At 39.5% G+C, this 18,861-nt stretch overlaps 1 protein-coding gene and 1 pseudogene across 4 annotated transcripts in view; both read right to left on the bottom strand.

Moving 5' to 3' along the window:
* TRPM3 (transient receptor potential cation channel subfamily M member 3) overlaps nt 1-18,861 on the bottom strand; it is a 703,802-nt gene that overhangs the window by 292,329 nt on the left and 392,612 nt on the right. The gene's annotated exons all lie outside the window — the stretch shown is intronic.
* On the bottom strand, nt 15,447-17,546 carry LOC103286537 (phosphorylated adapter RNA export protein-like; annotated as a pseudogene).

Genomic DNA, 18,861 nt, shown 5'->3' on the forward strand with positions numbered 1-18,861 from the left:
CTCCAGTATAATTACATTAAACTACTTTTCAGCTAAAGTTAAGAAGATAAAACCCAGCCGGTGTTGCTCAGTGGTTGAGCATCGATCCTTGAACCAGGAGGTCATGGTTTGATTCCCTGGGCACATGCCCATGTTTTGGGTTTGATCTCCAGGTAGGGGGCATACAGGAGGCAGCCGATAGATGATTCTCTCTCATCATTAATGTCTCTCTCTCCCTTTCCCTTCCTCTCTCTGAAATCAATAAAAACATATTAAAAAAAGAAGCTAAAGTGAGGAAGCCAGATGATGTCTCAGGATTTAAACCAAGTAGCCCTGAGTCTCAGTTGGGTAGCTCCAGCTTCCTGTAGTGAACTAGGATTCCTTCAGGGGCTGGAGCCCTGTATGAAGTTTTGGAAACTATTCCTGAGGAATAATCACCAGAATTTATGTGCCAGTCAATCTTTAAAAAGTGTATAATCTGTGTTGATGTATTTAAGATTCTTTACAACCCTTTAATTAGGTCCAAATTGTAGATGAAAAGATTTAGACACAGAAAGATAAAATAATTTGCTTAAGTTCACCAACCTCTAAAGTGGCAAAGCAGGGTTTGAATTTATGTTTTTCATTATCAAGCTATATCATCTCTTTAAGTTTCCTTGAAGACTAGGTAGGATTCCATCTATATATATAAAACCCTAAGCGACCGAACGACTGGTCGACCAGTCACTATGATGTGCACTGACCACCAGGGGGCAGACACTCAATGCAGGAGGTGCCCCCTGGTGGTCAGTGCGCTCCCACAGTGGGAGCACTGCTCAGCTGACCAATTGGCATCAGACACAGGACTCATGGCTGGCCACCGCAGCCCAGAGACCTCAGCGGAGTAGCAGTGAGCCTACCGAGTGGCGGTGGCAGGTGCAGTGGGGCTGGGATGAGCATGAGTGGCAGGCAGGAGCAGCAAGCAGCATTGGACTGCCAGTTTTGGCCTGATCCCCACAGGCCATGTCAAGGGATCCCACCGGTGCACGAATCTGTGCACTAGGTCTCTAGTAAGAATATAAAGACAGCATGATTGCAGGGCAATGGGTAGGGAATGGAGACAACAAAGGTGCTCAACCTCAGTCTTCTGGCCTTGATGATCCTTCATTTATTGCACAAGTTATTTACAAATCAACTTTGGCTCTCGGAGAGCAAAACTTTGAAAATTTCACTGGGCAGGGCTTCTTTTCTTCCTTATCAGTGATCATATGGTTATTTCTATCTTCTTCCGTAATAAACACTGGCCCTATGCGAAATGTGCCTTTCATGACTTCCAGCTCCCCTGGCATTACATTCCAATGCAGAAGCAAGGACTAGATGGGGTAAGATTGGGTTGAGTCCTGGTACCCCTATTTGGAGCTCCACCAATGGCTCCACCATTGCTTTTGAGCAAACAACTAACCTCCATAGAATATCTGTAATATGGATGATTTTGACCAGTGGTTCTCAAATTTCAGTGGAGAGTTAATAAAGAACATGAAGATCAAGTGCATTAAAGGAAGGTAGGGCCTGGGCATTTGTATTTTCATCAAGTCCCCCTGGTGATTCCCATATTCACCCAAGTTTGAGAACCACTGCTTTTAGAGATTAAAGATAAGCAAATGTAATAAGTACTTGGCTACAAATAATGTTTCCTAACTAGGATCATGTGGTAAAATGGAAAGGGGTTTTGTCTTCATTGTCCAAGACTTGAATTCCTGTGTGGGTTCTACTACCTACTAACTGTGGGAGTTCAGCTAAGTTACTTTACTTGTGAAACCCACAATGTCCTCGTTTATTAAGTAGAGATAGTGATGCACCACATCTAGGGGTCATGGGTTTAAGAGATGAGGTGGCTCACAGAATGAGGTTGACAGATGTTGGCTGAAATGTAATCTCTTCCTACATTTGAATTTGTTTACTTATTTAGAAACTTCTAGACACAAGACTTTTCTGATGGTTTACATATTTCTTGAGTGTAGGAATTGAATGTTTGACTGCCAGTTGCATTTACCCATGACACTCAGTGGAACTTCTGACACAAAATGCTTTGATTGCATATCACATAGTGCCTGTATGCCCTAACTTTAAAATCTCTGTTGGTTTCTTGCATCCATTCAATAACCTGAGTTGACTTTCTGTAAAGGGTCTGAAGAAATATTTTGTTTTAGTGGGTTAGAAGTTATTTCTTTTTACTATTTTTTAAAATATATTTTTTAAATTGATTTCAGAGAGGAAAGGAGAGGAAGAGAGATAGAAACATCAATGATGACAGAGAATCACTCATTGGCTGCCTCCTGTACTCCCCCTACTGGGGATAGAGCCTGCAACTCAGGCATGTGCCCTGACCGGGAATCAAACCATTTGACCTCCTGTTTTATAGGTTGATGCTCAACCACTGAGCAACACCAAACAGGCTAGAAGTTATTTTTACTGATTGTGAACAAATCCTCTTAACTTATGACCAAAGTCCTCGGTAATCACAAACATAGGTCACAGTAAACTGAACTATGCTTCTGAGTTAAGCCAGTCTTTCACTTTATTAAACTAAAAAACAAAACAAAAAACTTACAATTTGGTTAGATAATTTACTATAGACATCAAAGTCTCCAAAATGCTGGATGCTTACAATAATTTTTATTGTGCATTAGTCATTATGTTGATAATAGCTTTAAAGTAATTTTTCATAAACTGATGACTCCATAGGGTAATGCAAATAACAGAGAAGCAAACTCACTCTAGCCTCTGGTCTAGCTGGCAGTACAAAGAGGAAGTGTTGGAGGGATGGAGGTGGATGAATGAAAGTGCCAGAAAGGAAAATAAACAGCAGCATCATTCATGACCACCCTGCTTAAAAAACCCTGCCATCAATGAGCAAAGAGAAAGCCATAGCCTAAGTGAGAGACAGCCTGGGAGCAAGGCATGCATTTCTCTGGTTTCCTTTATTTTGTTCTCTGACCTCTGAGTGGGCTCAACTGCTTTTGACCACAGAGTCCACATCCCTCTGACTCATTTCCACACCCACAAATTCTCTTATTTTCTCATTCCTTTCTCTCCTCCTCTTTTTGTCTGACTTCTTTTACCTCTAATGAAAGTTATTCCCTATAAAGACTTTGCCTTTCCCTCTCCACAAATGCCCCTCATACCTTCATAGGCTAAGCGTGGATGGTGTCATTTGACACCAATTCAATAACCTCCATACTGACAGTTTACACCAGTGGGAGAAACTTAATTTAGAGACACTAGGAAAATATATAACACAACCTCAGATTTCCCTTCAGTCTTTCCAAAGATTTCTTGATTAGAACGACCAGAAGGACAACATTAACCCCCTGACTTTTAAAATTATAACAAAGATCTTTTGTGGTTTTCAAGGACATGTTTATGCTCATTCTTTGGGCCCCATTCAATTATTTTTTGGTGTGGTTTTGTGTGTGTGTGTGTGTGTGTGTGTGTGTGTGTGTGTGTGTGTGTATGTGTTTGCTTTTAAAAGGTAACATGCCTAACTGAAAAGTCTGTTTTGGAGTAGATCATGGGCATAGGTATTTTCTAAAAGCTCTTGGGTAATTCTGATGTGCAGCCAGAGTGGAGAAACACAGGGTGTCCCCCCAAATGTATGTACACTTTGTATAACTATTAATTCCAATGGGTTAAAGCTGAAAAGAAAGAAACATCAACTGAGCTATCAGCTGTAAAGTGTATATACAATTTTGGGGGGACACCCTATATTGTTTTCAAGGAAGTGAGAAAGCACAGGAAATTCTTTAATTTCTCAGGACCAAAGAGCCCCTGCCCAACCTTCTAGTCTCTTTCTCTCCTATCATTATGTTTTGCTACTTTTTTCACAGCATTAACTACCATTGAAATTATCTTTATATACCTGTATCTTATTTGTATATGGCCTCTCTCCTTTCTTAGAAATGTGAGCTCAAGTAAGCCCTGAACAATATTGTTGCTCTACATTTGTCAAATTAATGATAAGGATACTACACAGTGATGGGGGAAACCAGAATTTTTAAAGCTATTCAAAGTTTATATATATATATCTTGATAGATTTTCACACACTGAACACACTCATGTAACCAGCATCCAGACAATGAAACAGAACTTTACCAGTACCTAGAAGCTCCCCTCATACCTGCTTTCAGTCATATCCTCACCCCCTCTGGAAAGTCTGGCTTCTAACAATAGAATAGCCTTCCTGGGTTTTGTAATTTATATAAAAGGTATCATACAATCTAGAACTGTTTGTATCTGGCCTCTTCCACTCAACATTACATCTCTGAAATTTATTCATGTTGCTGTGTGTAGATAAAAATCCTTTATTCTCATTGTTGTAGGGTATTCCATTTGTAAATTTACCACAATTTATATATTCTATCTACTGTTGAGAGGCATTTGAGTAGTTCCTAGATTTAAGCTTTTAACAATAGAACTGCTATAAACATTCAGCCAACACTGTTGGTGAGCATGTAGACTCATTTTTATTTGGTATATACCTATAAGTGGAATTTCTGGCTCATTAGGTATGAATATAGTCGATTTTAGAATATAGCATAAAACAGAAAACAGTTGTACAATAAATACTCTCATTGGCAGAGTATGGGATTTCATTTTTTGTGTGTTTTTCACTGTTTTGGAGGGTATAGAATGATATTTTACTGTGCATTTTCTTGACAATTAATTAAATTGACCTCCTGTTTATTGGGCATTTGGGTATCTTCTTTGGTAAGTAACACCAATATTTTTTCTAGCTCAAAAGTGTTCTTTCTCTTTCTCTCTCTCTCTCTCTCTCTCTCTCTCTATATATATATATATATCCCCACTTTAAAAACAAAAACAAAACCCAAAAAAACTGCATTTCCCAAAAGCTTTTCACAGTATTGCAAGTCCTAATTTAGAAACCAAAGGTATCCACTATTTTTATTTGTATACACTTTTTCTTTTGTAATTTAGATAATTATCATCTGGTAATCGAGGGGACAAAGGGGGTTTTACATAAAGAACATTTTTGTTCTTCCTTTTGTTGCCATTCAAAGTGAGATTAAAAACTTATCTTGGCTCTGCAGGCCAGCTCAGAGCTCAGCGGATGGAGGAGGGGAAACAATGAAGAAAGCTGACCTACTTCTGGAGCAGTGACACCATTTACAGTGACTGCAGGTGCTTTCAAGGCATTTCGATCTGAAACTCAGCCAGGTGTGTGTGTGTGCGGGGGAGAGGCGGGGAGGAGGAAGGCTGGGTATATGTGTGAGAATAATGACAATACAGAAAGTCTGTGAGTATTCTATATCGGAAAACATAACGTAGTTTTAAGACTTTTAAGTTTTACTTGCACTGTTAACACATACAGATGTACCTGTTTTCTGTACTTCCTCCAAAACTTTCTGCAGTGAAACTAAGTAGAAAAAGTTACTATTATAAGATATAACACTTGTAAAACACTAACATTGTTCCTGCTTTTCTATTTATGAGGATTCACAGGAATACCACCCAATCCCTTAACATAACTTGAATTTATAAGCAACAGATTGTTTATCATTCAGGATACAAATTTTAATTATTTTTAATTTTTTTCTTGCCTTTCTGGTAGACCACTACACTTCTCTTCATTCCCATAAAAAGAGTTGCAGCTACGAATATATCTTTTTGGCTTATGTTCAAAACACACAGCTTTTCTTCCCCTGGATTTGAAAGAAATTCCTTCCTTAAGAACCTTTCTCAAATATAAATTTTTAAAAATTATTTTTTTAGTTTGGGAAAGTTGAGTAGGAAGATACCGTTTGAATCATCTGTGCCGATTTGAACGTTGCTGAAAACAAAATACATGTTAAAGGTTCTAACTCCAGGCAGTCAGCCCTATTCTGATCTTTCCTTGTCTTCCTCTCCATTGACACACTAAGCTTTAAAAACAAAGAGCCCCTTGAGGGCTGCCATGTTTTTTGGAGGCTAACATGCCCTCTGGTTTGTTACAGCTATAAGAATTTAACCTACAGCATCTGGGCTGTAGGTTAAAGATCAATGAATCTATTCACAATTGGAGAGACTGTCTTCCGAAACATGGCTAGGGTAGGAGAGAGCCTATTAAACAAACCTCACCCTCATTAGGGATTTAGAATCAGCAAACAGAATTTCCACTGCTCACAGCATCTGTGATTCTGGCCACTATTCACTGTAGGTGGCCAACTCCAAAGCAGTCTCTGCTCCTGGTGCACTCCCAGCATAACGCTGGGCCTGGAATCACCTGGACAGATGTTCCTGAACTACGGAAGCCATTTGTGCTATTGCCAAGAGTAGGAATCGATGCAGGGGGATGCTAACTATTTCGCTCCCCAGGTTTGGTTATATTGCATTCTTACTACAGACAGGCCTGCTGTTGTGCTGATGCTGGAATTTTTCTCTACGTTGTGTTGCTAGGGAGAGAGAGTGTAATGTCCTCAGCTTAAATTTTCATGACATCTCCTTGACTCAGCAATTATAGTTGTTTGTTCATTCAGTTAGTATTTAAATACCTACCACAGGCTGAGCCCTGGGGAAATCATGGTCTATAAAATAGACATAGTCTATGGATTCACGGAGCTCATAGGCCAGAGGTGAAGGAGGTGGCAAGAAATGGTAGACTATCAGATGTACATTTTATTCAGTGCTTTAAAGAAAATGTATGACATGCAGTGATAGTGAATACTAAAGCTGGGGATCCAGTTAGAATAGATAGAGTGGTCAGGGAAGGGCTTTCTGACTTTACAGAACTGACAAGAACCACGCGTAGCAGAAGCATAGCATTCAAAGGGAAGAGAAGAACAAGTTGAAAATGGGGATTTATCATAACACGATAACTGGACAGTGCACAAAATGATTGCACAGAGCTCTTTATCATGATGTTTATCATACTGAAAAGCTGGAAAAATAGCCTACATGTGTAACAATAGGGGATTGTTAAATAATGCTTACAATTTAAAAGTGTGCACTTATTAAAAATAAGATAGAAAAGGATGGTAATAATGTCTAGTGGTTCTGAATATAGATTCTGGAGCCAAACTGCCTAGGCTCATACTGAGGTTCAGCCACGTTGTAGCTGTGTGACCTTGGGCAAACTGCATTAACATCTCTTCACTTTAGTTATTTTACCAGTAAAATTAAGATAATAAAAGAGAGGGCTATTTTGAGATTTGCATGAATTAATATATGTAAAGGACTAGGAAAAGGTTCTTTGTTGATGAATATTGTTGTCATTATCATCTATATTTGTTGACTGAGAAAGCTGGCCATTGTGAATTCTAAAATGTAGGCAATACAACTATACAAATAGTATGTCTAACATATCTTTAAAAAGTCCTCCTACATAAAAATGACAAAATATAATAGAGAGTTTTAATGGTGGTTATATCTGGCTGATGGTTTTAATTTTCTTTTTCTTTTTCTGTATTGTTTGCATTGCATTTCTACAATTAGCCTGTATTACTTTTATAGTCGGATAACTAATAAAGCAATTTCCATTTTATAAAAGCACATTTCTGTGCTTCCATTTCTAAAGTCTTCCAGTGAAGTGAGTTCAAAGCCTGTTTTTACAGAAAGCATATTATACAGAATATAGAGGCAGTAAAATAAGGTCATTTCTTTTCATGGGTTCTCCTCTTTACTGTTTCATTCAACATTAAAAAGTGCTTTCTTATAGGCTGAGAGAGAGGAAGGGAGAAGGAAAGAGAGATAGAAACATCAATGATGAGAGAGAATCATTGATCAGCTGCCTCCTGCATACCCCCACCACTGGGGATTGAGCCTGCAATCCAGACATAAGCTCTTACGAGGAATCGAACTGTGACCTCTTGGTTCATGGGTCAATGCTCAATCACTGACCCACACCAGTCAGGCCCGCAAGAATTTTTAAAACACGTAATATCCTACTTAATCAGAAGCAGTGACCTCTTTTCCCTTAGATTGTAAAAAAAAAAAAAAAAGACAACAGCCAACATAACAATAGTTGTCCAGTGTGAATTAATCAAAATTATACCTATTTTTTGTCAGATCCACAAAAAATACATTTTTTTGTGTGCCACAGAATTTTAGTAATTAGTTTATGTGAGCCATGGATGAAAAGATTGAAAGTTGCTGTTCTAAGCAATGTTGCTGTGTGTGGACAGCACGGGATGTCCATAGCGCTGCAGCTTATGTTGGAGAGGCTGATTTTCTGGAAGGACTTCTCTGTTATGTCTGGGGGGTTGAACTTAATCCTGAAGAAAATGAATGGGGAACCAATGAAGAATTTTAAGAAGATATATGATAATAATGAAATGTGTATTCGAATGAGTTATTAAAAAGAATGATACAGGTTTCTGGAAGAAATTCAACATTCTTTCATTTCATGGTAGGAATCCTCTCTTGTATTTGAGACATGGGAGTCACCACCTGGCCAATCTAGGGTGGAGCCATGGGCAAACTGATTTCTATTACAGATCCATATGAAACTTGGAAGCCCCTCGAGTGTTAATTTGGCACTGCGGTTTTGAAGAACACTAAAGCAATTCATTTTGGCATGACTGATAAGATGCTCATATCTTGTTTACCAAGATTTAAAGATAAAAAAATAGATTTGAAAGGCTCCTGGCGTGGTCATGATTTTTCTCTTAAATTGAGATGGCAAAGTCTATATGAAATTGCAATTTCAAGCAAAACCCTCTAAAGCTGCCTCATTTAAACAACTTAGAAAGCATGTAAGTAGCAAAATGGCTTTTCTTTTTAAGTAATGCCACAGTATACACGCATTTAAGCCCATAGTAAAACATGATTTGTGGCCTCAAAAACCCTTTCACGGAAGTCTTTATTTGCTCTTAATAAAGAGCTGTCACAAGCTCACGGTATTATTTTTCAAGTGGCTATAGTACATTTTTTGTTGATCATAAAAGGATGGGCAAACCTCCACAATATTTTCATGGATTTAATTGTGTGCTGCTCACAGAAGCACAGCAGGAGAAGTAAGGAGGTTGAGAACAAATAAAATTGAGACCACTTAGTATTACATGGGAATCCTTCAGAAAATGCATTTCTTTTAAGGAACAAGATAATTCAAGTTGAGGCAATGAGCATGGAGGTCAACCCACAGTTAATGGGCAGACAGGTTACCAGGCAAATGGAATTAACCACAATGAAGAGAAGAGGAAAAGGCTAACATCATGACCATACGAATTCACTGAAATTAAGAATATGAAAAGGTCTATTAAATCGTATCCAACCTCCCCACTGCATCAAAGTCTTTTCTTGCAGCACATCTAACTCCTGGTTTTATTTAATTTGTTCTTCAATTATTCAGCCTTCAAGGTTTCTTCAATATATAAGAAAATAGTCTGATTCAATCAACTTAACTTGTGGGAAACAATTGATAGATTTTGCATTTTAGGATTCAGCCCTTCATACATGTTTAATTGATAATTATGTTTCAATGGGAGAATATGTAGAATGTCAACAAATAATGATAAAATTCTTGAGCAATTTTAATTTCCATATAATAAGTCTGAATCAGAAAACCCTATGACCAAGGTAATTAAAAAATATATAGTATTGTGAGAGAACTCTGTTATCCTGTAAGTAATCAAATTATGGATTAGAGAAGCTTGTTATAAATGTCGACGTATATATTATGTATGTAAAAGTTCAAGGGAAAAATAGGTACGACCCTAGGAAGTAAACGAACTCTATTAAAATATAACAACATTCAATTTAATTTGATTCTATTATGTTGCTAGCTCTTCCTCACTAAACACACTCTATAAATCAGACATATTGTATCATTATAATCTTTTTAGAATTTCAGAAACAGGACAGAACGTAAGTATTATTGTTTGCATAACTCAGGGGCAGTGAAGCTTATTGGTAATATTTCTGCTACAGTCTGTTCTTATGTCTCTGAAATAACTTTCAGGAAAATACAGATTTTGCAGAGCAAAAGGAATTTCTTCTGGAAAGCCTGCTGGTTGTTTTCCTGCATCCTATTACCGTTCTACATGACAAGTGTTTTGGTAATGAGAATGGAATTCTATTTAAACAAACCAACCTACTAATAAACATTCAAATGAGCCATCACTTCTTTCACTGCATTCCAGCCTTCTGGAATTTCTGATCAGTTCAACAAAGCTTTCCTCTAAACCCCAAGGCTGACTCTGTCCTGAAAAATGGCTGCTCCCGGGCAGACCAAAATGTTCAAGGTCATGGGGCTCCCTGGTATCCAGGACCCAAGAAGGCTTGATTCCACCTCCAGAAAACAAATGCAATGCCAGGAACAGAAAAGCACCATTCTCCTAACCATCAATGGGCCTAAATTTCTTCCTTAAAAGATTTGCATACTGTCTTTCAACGAAGACTTTAATCTCTGATGAACTTGTGGCACTCATGAAAGCCTATTTTTCTTTAGTAGCAAATTTTTATTGCTCATCTTACAGCCTGAACCTGTAGACAGGGGATGGTCTTGCACCTATAACTGCATTATGTTGAATTCCTAAATGTCATGTTAGGACATTTTTTAATGTGGAATTCATAATATAGCTCTAACTAGGGACTTTTGTAATGGCCAAAAAGACTCTTGCTAGTGAGATTTCACAAAAATTAAATGAACAATTTCTAATGATTGCTCACATTACATAAGCAGAAGACTTGACATTAGGATAAAGATAATAAGGAAAATGTACAATTATAATGTTCATTTCAGACACACTGATTGTCAGATTGTTTTGAACTCCTCTCATATACCAGCTTTCTGAAAGGCACTAGGAATTTGAACATGAAGAAGACATGGCCAATTTCTGGAAATGCTTAAAATGTATTCCCTTTAAGGTTAAGTAGAAATTCATCTGGAAGATTGAATAAGGGAGTGAGGAGGAAAAGGGAAAGATCTGAGGCCATGCAGGGAGCATCAGTGTTGGGGAAAATGGCAATAGCTCCCTGAGGCTGTAATGAAGAAAGCCTGTGGTAAGTCATTGGAGGTGAGTCTGTAACCAGTCGCTGAAAGGCCTAGTAGAACCATGTGAAAAACTTTGGACCTTATCCAGAAAGTAAGGGTGAACCATTAAAGGAACTTTCAAGCCAGGAAGTGACAAGTGATAAGGCATTCGCACCGTTTTTTTTCCCCCCCTGCAACTCTGCCAAGTGCTGGAAAATGATTTATCTGCTGACCCAAATAACATGAAAACAGCCTCAAAATTAGGTGCTTCTTTTCTGCTGAAGAGGGTAGTGGCAAAATTTGAATGGTGGTCTATAGCTGTAGGACCCAAAATGTTTCATTGCTACTCAGTAGAACTTACATAGCACAAATAAAAAACAAGGTTTAGGACATACCCCACCATTCTCTTTTTTTTGCCCATGGTAAGGAGTTTGCCTGAGAATGTTCCATGTAATGGTCTTTCTCTTTCAAAGTGTTTCCACTTCTCAGGGTCACCTAAGCAGGTGAGGCTCCGATGAGAAGCTACCGTGTTAGCATCTGTGACAGAGGCATGGTGTCTGCAGACATTCTTTCAAAGTGTGGGAATCTTCTAGTTTCAAAACAAACAAACAAAACCCGGAAAAAACCCCCGAAAACCTCAGTTAAAGTAACAATATGATATCATTTCCAGAAAGAATCTGAAATTGTCAAGCTTTTTAAAATCGTTTCTCATGAGCACATACATACTGTCTTTAGAAACAGAAAATCTATTTTTTTTTTAGAATCCTGATTATGCATGCAGTTTTCCAACCCCCTCTCAGCAGCATAGGAATGGGCCTTGGGCCTAGAGTACTTTCTTATCAAAAAGGAAATTAGAAGTGCCCATAGCCTGTGGAGGACTTATAACCTTGTGTGGGAAATGTCTTTGTTTCAGGCTCAATGTGTACTCCTTTGTTCCGCATAAGTATATGCTTCATATGGCAACTGGCCAACTCCACTGCTATATCTGTCCCTTGTTGGGAGGGGATGGGGTCCTTTGTTCTGTGGCACAACTGGAGTGCATGTAGGCCAGCATGTGGCTGCTGGCCATGGGCGACTGGCACCTATTACTGAGGCTGGTCTTGCTCTGTTTCTTCTCTATGTGAGTAAAGTGCTATTCCAGCCAGTGCTTGACCACACTGTCTCTTCCTTGGTGACTCCAATACCAAGATACAGTGGGCAGCAGTGTGCAGATTTCTCCTAATAGTAGACAATATATGCTCACTGCTTAACACTGATTTTATGCTAATTTTTAGGATATAGTTTGTAGGCAACAATAATGGTATTATTCAAAACAAAGGAAGATTACTACAGAATTTGGCTAAGAACCCAAGAACTTAGGTCATAAATTGGCCATTGCTCTTCACCAAATCTCAAAGGAAATCGCACATATACCCCCTAAACTCCAATGCAGAACTCTCCAGTGAACTGAGAGGGGGCCCAGGTAGAACCCTTCTGGCCTAAAAGGGTCCATTGAAAAAGATCTAGAGCCAGAGCCAACTGAGGGGCCACGGTGGCCAAGCCCAAATCTCAGATCTCAGCATGCTACTCCAAAGCTCTCATCCAGAGCCAGCTGAGAGCTCAAAGAGGAAGTTTGAGGAAACAACCTTTTCTGCAATGCCTTCTACATCTGTCTTCTGAGGCCAGGGCATCAGGAACATCCCTGAAGAAATAGCATCCCCCAAAAGAAATACAAATAAAAGACTACATTTCTTCCAGAAGGAAGTGAACCACTTTCACTCTGGGTACAAAGGTCAGAAGGGAGCAGAAGGAACCCAAAAGAAAACAAAATGAGCTACCCCTGCCTAGTATATTATAAGGAAATTCATGTAAAGAGAGAGACTGTGAGGGTCTGTCTTCCCCCTTCCTTCTCTGCTGAGGGCAGTGAAACACTCCATCACTCCCATAACTCAGTGACCAATATAATATCTGTAAGCATGTCAACCAGGCCTCTTTGGTGATAGAAATGCCTTGATCTTGACCCAATTTTTTTTAAGCTAAAATATAGATGTGTAGAGCAGCAATTTTCAACCTTTTTCATTTCATGGTACACATCAACTAATTACTAAAAAATTCTGTGGCACACCAAAAAATATATGTTTTGCCAATCTGACATAAATAGGTACAATTTTGATTCATTCATACCAGATGGCTATTGTTGGGTTGGCTGTTGTCATTTTTTAATTTGACAATCTAAGGGAAAAGCGGTCAATGTCCCTGACTAAATAGTCAGGTGTTACATGTTTTAAAATTTTTTGTGGCACACTGGTTGAAAATGAGGATTTCCAACTTCCTTCCACTAGGACCCCCTAAATTGCAGGAACATATTTTCTTAAGACTGATCTTTACATTATTATCAATAGTGATTAAGGGGCAAGTCTACTTTTGACATGTACCTTTTATGTATTTTTAAGGTCTTATTTATTAAATTAATGTTGCAACTCCTAATCACTGAAATCTTTGAACTGTGGAAACAGGATAACATATCAGAATACAGGAATAAAGTCTCATTTCCCACTCTCAGATACCTCTGATGTAACGTTTGGAATCCTCGGTTTGTAACATTAGTGTTTTCATCCAAGTGGTATCACAGAAAGGGTTCTGAAGAGCAGTAATGTGTCAGTTGGTCTCTAGTCAACTATGCATCGCTCCTCATCCTTGGGGAGAAGCCTGGGATTCCTCTTCCTGGGACCCCTTGCCAGCTTGGTTCCAATAGGAATGATGTCAATGGAAATTACTTGCAGGAAACATGAGCACAGAAGAGAAGCAGCCAGGTGAACACTGACAGATGCCTTTGGAGACTTTGCCATAGGCTGTCTAGGTAAGCACCTGTGAGTCACTTGGAAGTTGTAGACAAGATCATCAATAGTTTCTCTGTGTTTCCTGTACTTCCACAGTTCCTGAAAACCAGCAGTATTTTCCCTGGACCATTACTTCCGCAGCCCTCCCAACAGTTATATCAGCCTCTGGTCCCCTGTATTATATTCTTTCCTGCTCAAAGTACTTAGAGTGGCTGAAAACAAATGAGGATCACATTCCTCCTTTACCTGTGCAATACCCCTCTGCCTTTAGCTAACACATTTTTTTTTTTAAACAGCTAGGGGCTAGTCTTTTTTGGAGGCTGCTTCTGTGTTACAGAAGAGATTACAGAAAGAATGAAGATTCTTTTTCAGCCTTATTTAGTTCCCTTGTCTCATCCAATTATTTTTATTCTTGTTTATACTTCATACTCCTGTCTTTGGATTTTCTTGACTATCCCACATGGATGTATAATGATAATTGCAGTAGCAGTTAACATTTGTAGTTCTTAATACTTTATCAATTCACATATACATATATATCATCCCACATGATCTTCATAGTAATTTTATAACTTGAATGGCATGGCATTAGATTTCCTCATTTTATATATGGGTAATTTGAGACCCAGAGAGGTTAAGTGATTTATTTGAGGTCACACAGAAAATCGGGGAATGTGCTAGGACTGGAATCCAAGATTTTTGACCATTGCTATTCCAGGATGTCTGACAGTGTGCTATTCTCTCATCAAGTACGAAGGCAACTCTCTACAAGTGTTTCTTGATCTGGGAATCTTTTCTATAGGATAAGCCCCATTAATTCTGAGTCACCATGGCTCTTTTCTGTGAATAGAATCCAAGTCTTTGTCAATGCTTTGAATCCCATTCTTCAAATTAATATAACAAGCTCAATGGGTAACTGCAAAATCATTGGAGGGGAAACTCTATGATTGTTATTTGGCATCTAATATATTTGGTACACTGGAAAAGTATAATAATAATAATGGGAGTGACAATATATCACTATCTCGAATGGCCTATCTGTGGACAATACCAATTAGTCAGTGGTATAATACCTACTAAATGAGTTTTCATATCAGAGGAACTCCCAAGATTCTAATTTAACTAGTTTGAAGGGCACCGGACTAAGAAGCAGAAGAGCATAAATGTTTGCCTACTCAAAGATATGCTTTTTAGAATAAAGATATAGGAATTGGTAATGCTGAGAGTAACAGATCATATATGAGTAAATGGAGAATTTGGATAGCTCTTAGGATTAATCTTCTTTTTTTAATGATGTAAATAAATATAGCTAAGACTCTACTAAGAGACATGCCCATTTTTAACCCCAGAAAGCATTGGTTTCTATTAATTCAACATTTTCACCTAAGGGTAGTAAATTTTAAATAGGAAAATAAATAAGGAAAAATATAAAATTGTAATAGGTCAGCAAAGTAAATAGATTAGCTGTAGCAAGCACTTAAAAGCAAAGATAGACTAAGTGTTGAAAGTTTGTAGAAACGTAGTGTTGACTAAAGATATGGATGCATATGTATGTATCGATATGCACTGCATACCTAAATAAATGACAGTTTTAATGATTTACTTCTTACATTAACAATTCTTCTAAGTTTTGAAGTTGTATTTTTTCAGTAGAAAATGGTTTATTAGTGTTATTTTAGAAAGGTTTATTCCTCAAAATGTACTAATAAATGTCCAAATCATAAGAATCATCAACCTTAATGGCTTCCTCTGCATCCAACTTTGTTTCTCCATGTCCTTCCTATGACTCATCAGGAGAGGCCAGGGCCTCATTTGTGAAACTTGCAATAGCTTCTCATGATGTATTATCATCTTGAAAATTTAGACTTTTAATAGCTTGTTTCCTCTTTCCCTCAAAAACTGTGTCCTCCTCTTCCTAGCAGCTTTTGTGTTTTCATACTCTTTTGATTTTCAATGTAGAAAATAGCTTTAATTTATTTTCCTTTTTAAAAAAAACATATTTTTATTGACTTCAGGGAGAGGGAGAGGTAGAGGGGGGATAGAAACATCAAAGATGAGAGAGAATCGTTGATTGGCTGCCTCCTGCACATCCCACACTGAGACCAAGATCACCACCTGGGCATGTGCCCTGATCAGGAATCAAACCATGACCTCCTGGTTCACAGGTCAATGCTCAATCACTGAGCCATGCGGGCTGGACAAAAATGTCCTTAATTTGTTCCTCACTGATACTAGGATTTTTTCAGGAGATTTGGGAAAACACCTGGTGTTCTTCCTACCATCCTATATAATAAAAGACTAATATGCTAAGTGTCTGGTTGTCCAGTTGGCCATTCAACCAATCAAAGTGTAATATGCTAATGATATGCTAAGGCCACTCAACTGCTTGCTATAACGTGCACTAACCACCAGGGGCAGACAGTTGACTGGTCGACCAGTTGCTATGATGTGCACTGACCACCAAAGGGCAGACACTCTGACCGGTAGGTTAGCTTGCAGCTGGGGTCTGGCTGATCAGACGGGACAGACACGCCCTGGAGCCCTCCAGCAGTTCCTCCAGCTGGCCAACCTCCTGCATTCCTCCCCGCCCCGATCATGCACCAGTGAGGTCCCTTGGCCTGGCCTGCACCCTCTTGCAATCCAGGACCCCTTGGGGGATGTTGGAGAGCCAGTTTCAGCCTGACAGTGGAACAACCGGTCGCTATGATGTGCACTAACCACCAGGGGACAGACGCTCAACATAGGCGCTGCCCCCTGGTGGTCAGTGCACTCCCACAGGGGGAGCAGTGCTCAGCCAGAAGCCGGGCTCACAGCTGGCAAACGCAGTGGCAGTGGCGGGAGCCTCTCCCACCTCTGCAGCAGCGCTAAGGATGTCTGACTGAAGCCGTCAGTCGGACATCTCTTGAGGGCTCCTGGACTGTGAGAGGGCACGCTGGATGAGGGGACCCCCCCCCAAGTGCACGAATTTCGTACACCAGGCCTCTAGTTCATTATAAAAAAGCCACCATTCTGTTCAACTCCAGCAGTTTCCATCAGAAGTTCAATTGCCTTTCTATTCCCAATTATACTCACTACTTGGCTATCAGATCTTTCTTTAGATCCTACAACCTGAAAGAAACTTCATCAGCCACTTTCTCCCAGAGAATCATCCTCTGTGATCTCATTCTGGCCTTTACAGTTCATTTCTAGTCTGTCCCCAAGTCTGACTTTGTCAGGTCATTTCCTCTCGAGGTGACCTTGCCCATTTCCCTCTTCCTTGGAGCCCATTTTTCTTGCTACCACATATATATTCATCTATCTCTTTGTCTAATTCTTATGTCTGTTCTTGAAACTTCCTCTTGAGTTTCTTAGCAAGTAAATAACTGTAGGTCTCTGATTGCCTGCTTTTGTCAATAGTGCCTTCCACTTCCAAGATACCAAGTTTAGCAACCACTGCATCTTGATTCTGCTCCTGCAGCAAGCACCCCACATGTTGTTAACCTTCTCCCCTCCAGCAGAAAGGCCATTTCTGGCTGCTCTGGCCAAATGGAAAAGGCTCTGGTTTGAGAGGGGAGTTTAAAACATTTCTGTTGATGGCATCGTCTGAATCGGAAAAACTCTCTCTTCTCCTGAGTCCACGCCTTTCATAGGCCGGCACTGTGATGCTGGGGCACAGGCTGCTGCAGTGCCTTGGAAGGGCCTTGCTGCACTGTCCCCACCTAGTGCTTTTGGCACCTGCATCAGGCTGTCACTGGGCGCAATCTCATGTCAAATCCAAGTCCGAAAGCTGCCCATCTTCCATGTCACCTACCTCCTGTGCCATGTCCCCAGGTGTGGCATGGCAAGTTAGGATTGAAGTTTTATTTTTAATGCAAATGCTTTTCATTTATTTTTAAATTTATCTTCATTATTGAAAGTATTACAGATGTTCCCTTTTTTCCGCCCCATTGACCCCCTCCACCCTGCCCCCACCCAGGCCTTCACCACACTACTACTGTCTGTATCCATGGATTATGAATATATGCATGTAAGTTCTTTGGTTCACCGCCTGACTCCTGCCTTCCCTCTGAGATTCGTTAGTCTGTTCCATGATTCTGTGTCTCTGGATCTATTTTGTTCATCATTAAATTTGTTCATTAGGTTTAAACTACACTCGTGTGTAAATGCAGTGACAAAGTCAACTTAAGAGCAGGACACTTGACCCGTTTAGATCTAATAAGCATTAATGAAGCATCTGCTATGTGTCACTGCCTGCCCCGGGGTTCTTACCACTGAGGTGGAAAGTGTTCTGGGGTCAAAAGGGCCGAATTCAAACTCCAGCTTCGCCACTCAGTGGTTGTGCAACAATTATGTTTTGGGGTAATATCTTGCAAATCCTTACTTTTCACACTTGATTTTGAAGAGTATGCCAAATGGAGTATGCCAAATTACTTAGCAGAGTGCTTGACTCACAGTTGGTCAATAAATACTCATTCCTCTCAGTTTCTCTAAACCTTGAAGTAATTCAAGTACTCTGCCCAAAGTTTTTAAACCCAGCAGCTGGCCTGCTCACCTTTCCTCCAATTTTCCAAAACTTCATCTTGTCTGTGGTGTTTAGACAAACATCATCAATAAGAAGAGGTGGAACTTTTTACATTGAGGAAACAGGCTTTAATATAAAAGTCCCCCTCCAGTTCTCTAGCGCTCTTGCCAAGCTTTTGCATCTGTAAGGGAATGTTATGTAAGAAAGATCGTGCTTCACCTTTAAAATACTCTTCTCCAGAGATCTTCTCTGGGTGCATAGGGAAGAGGGCTTAATGACCAGAGATCAGGAACAGCATGCATGAGACACCTAACTAGACATGGAGCCTTGTGACTTCCAGACAAAGTATAGAAGGGACATCTGGTGGCAGGAGATCACTGACGTGAAGTCACCTTCCTCTTGGGATCTCTCTCCGATTACCACTGTAACTACTATGTGACTCCAGGGCCCCAAGCATGGAAAACAGGTTCAAAAGCATAGGCTGCTACTGATTTGCAGTCTGCTCAATTTTCTGAATGGGTAAGGGACTCTTTAAAGGTGGCAAACCCGAGTACAAATTCACTAGAGGTTATCTCCCTTGATAATAAAAATACTCTAACAATAATTTTTAAGTACA

Source organism: Eptesicus fuscus, chromosome 15 (genome assembly GCF_027574615.1).
Source record: "Eptesicus fuscus isolate TK198812 chromosome 15, DD_ASM_mEF_20220401, whole genome shotgun sequence".
NCBI lineage: Eukaryota > Metazoa > Chordata > Mammalia > Chiroptera > Vespertilionidae > Eptesicus > Eptesicus fuscus.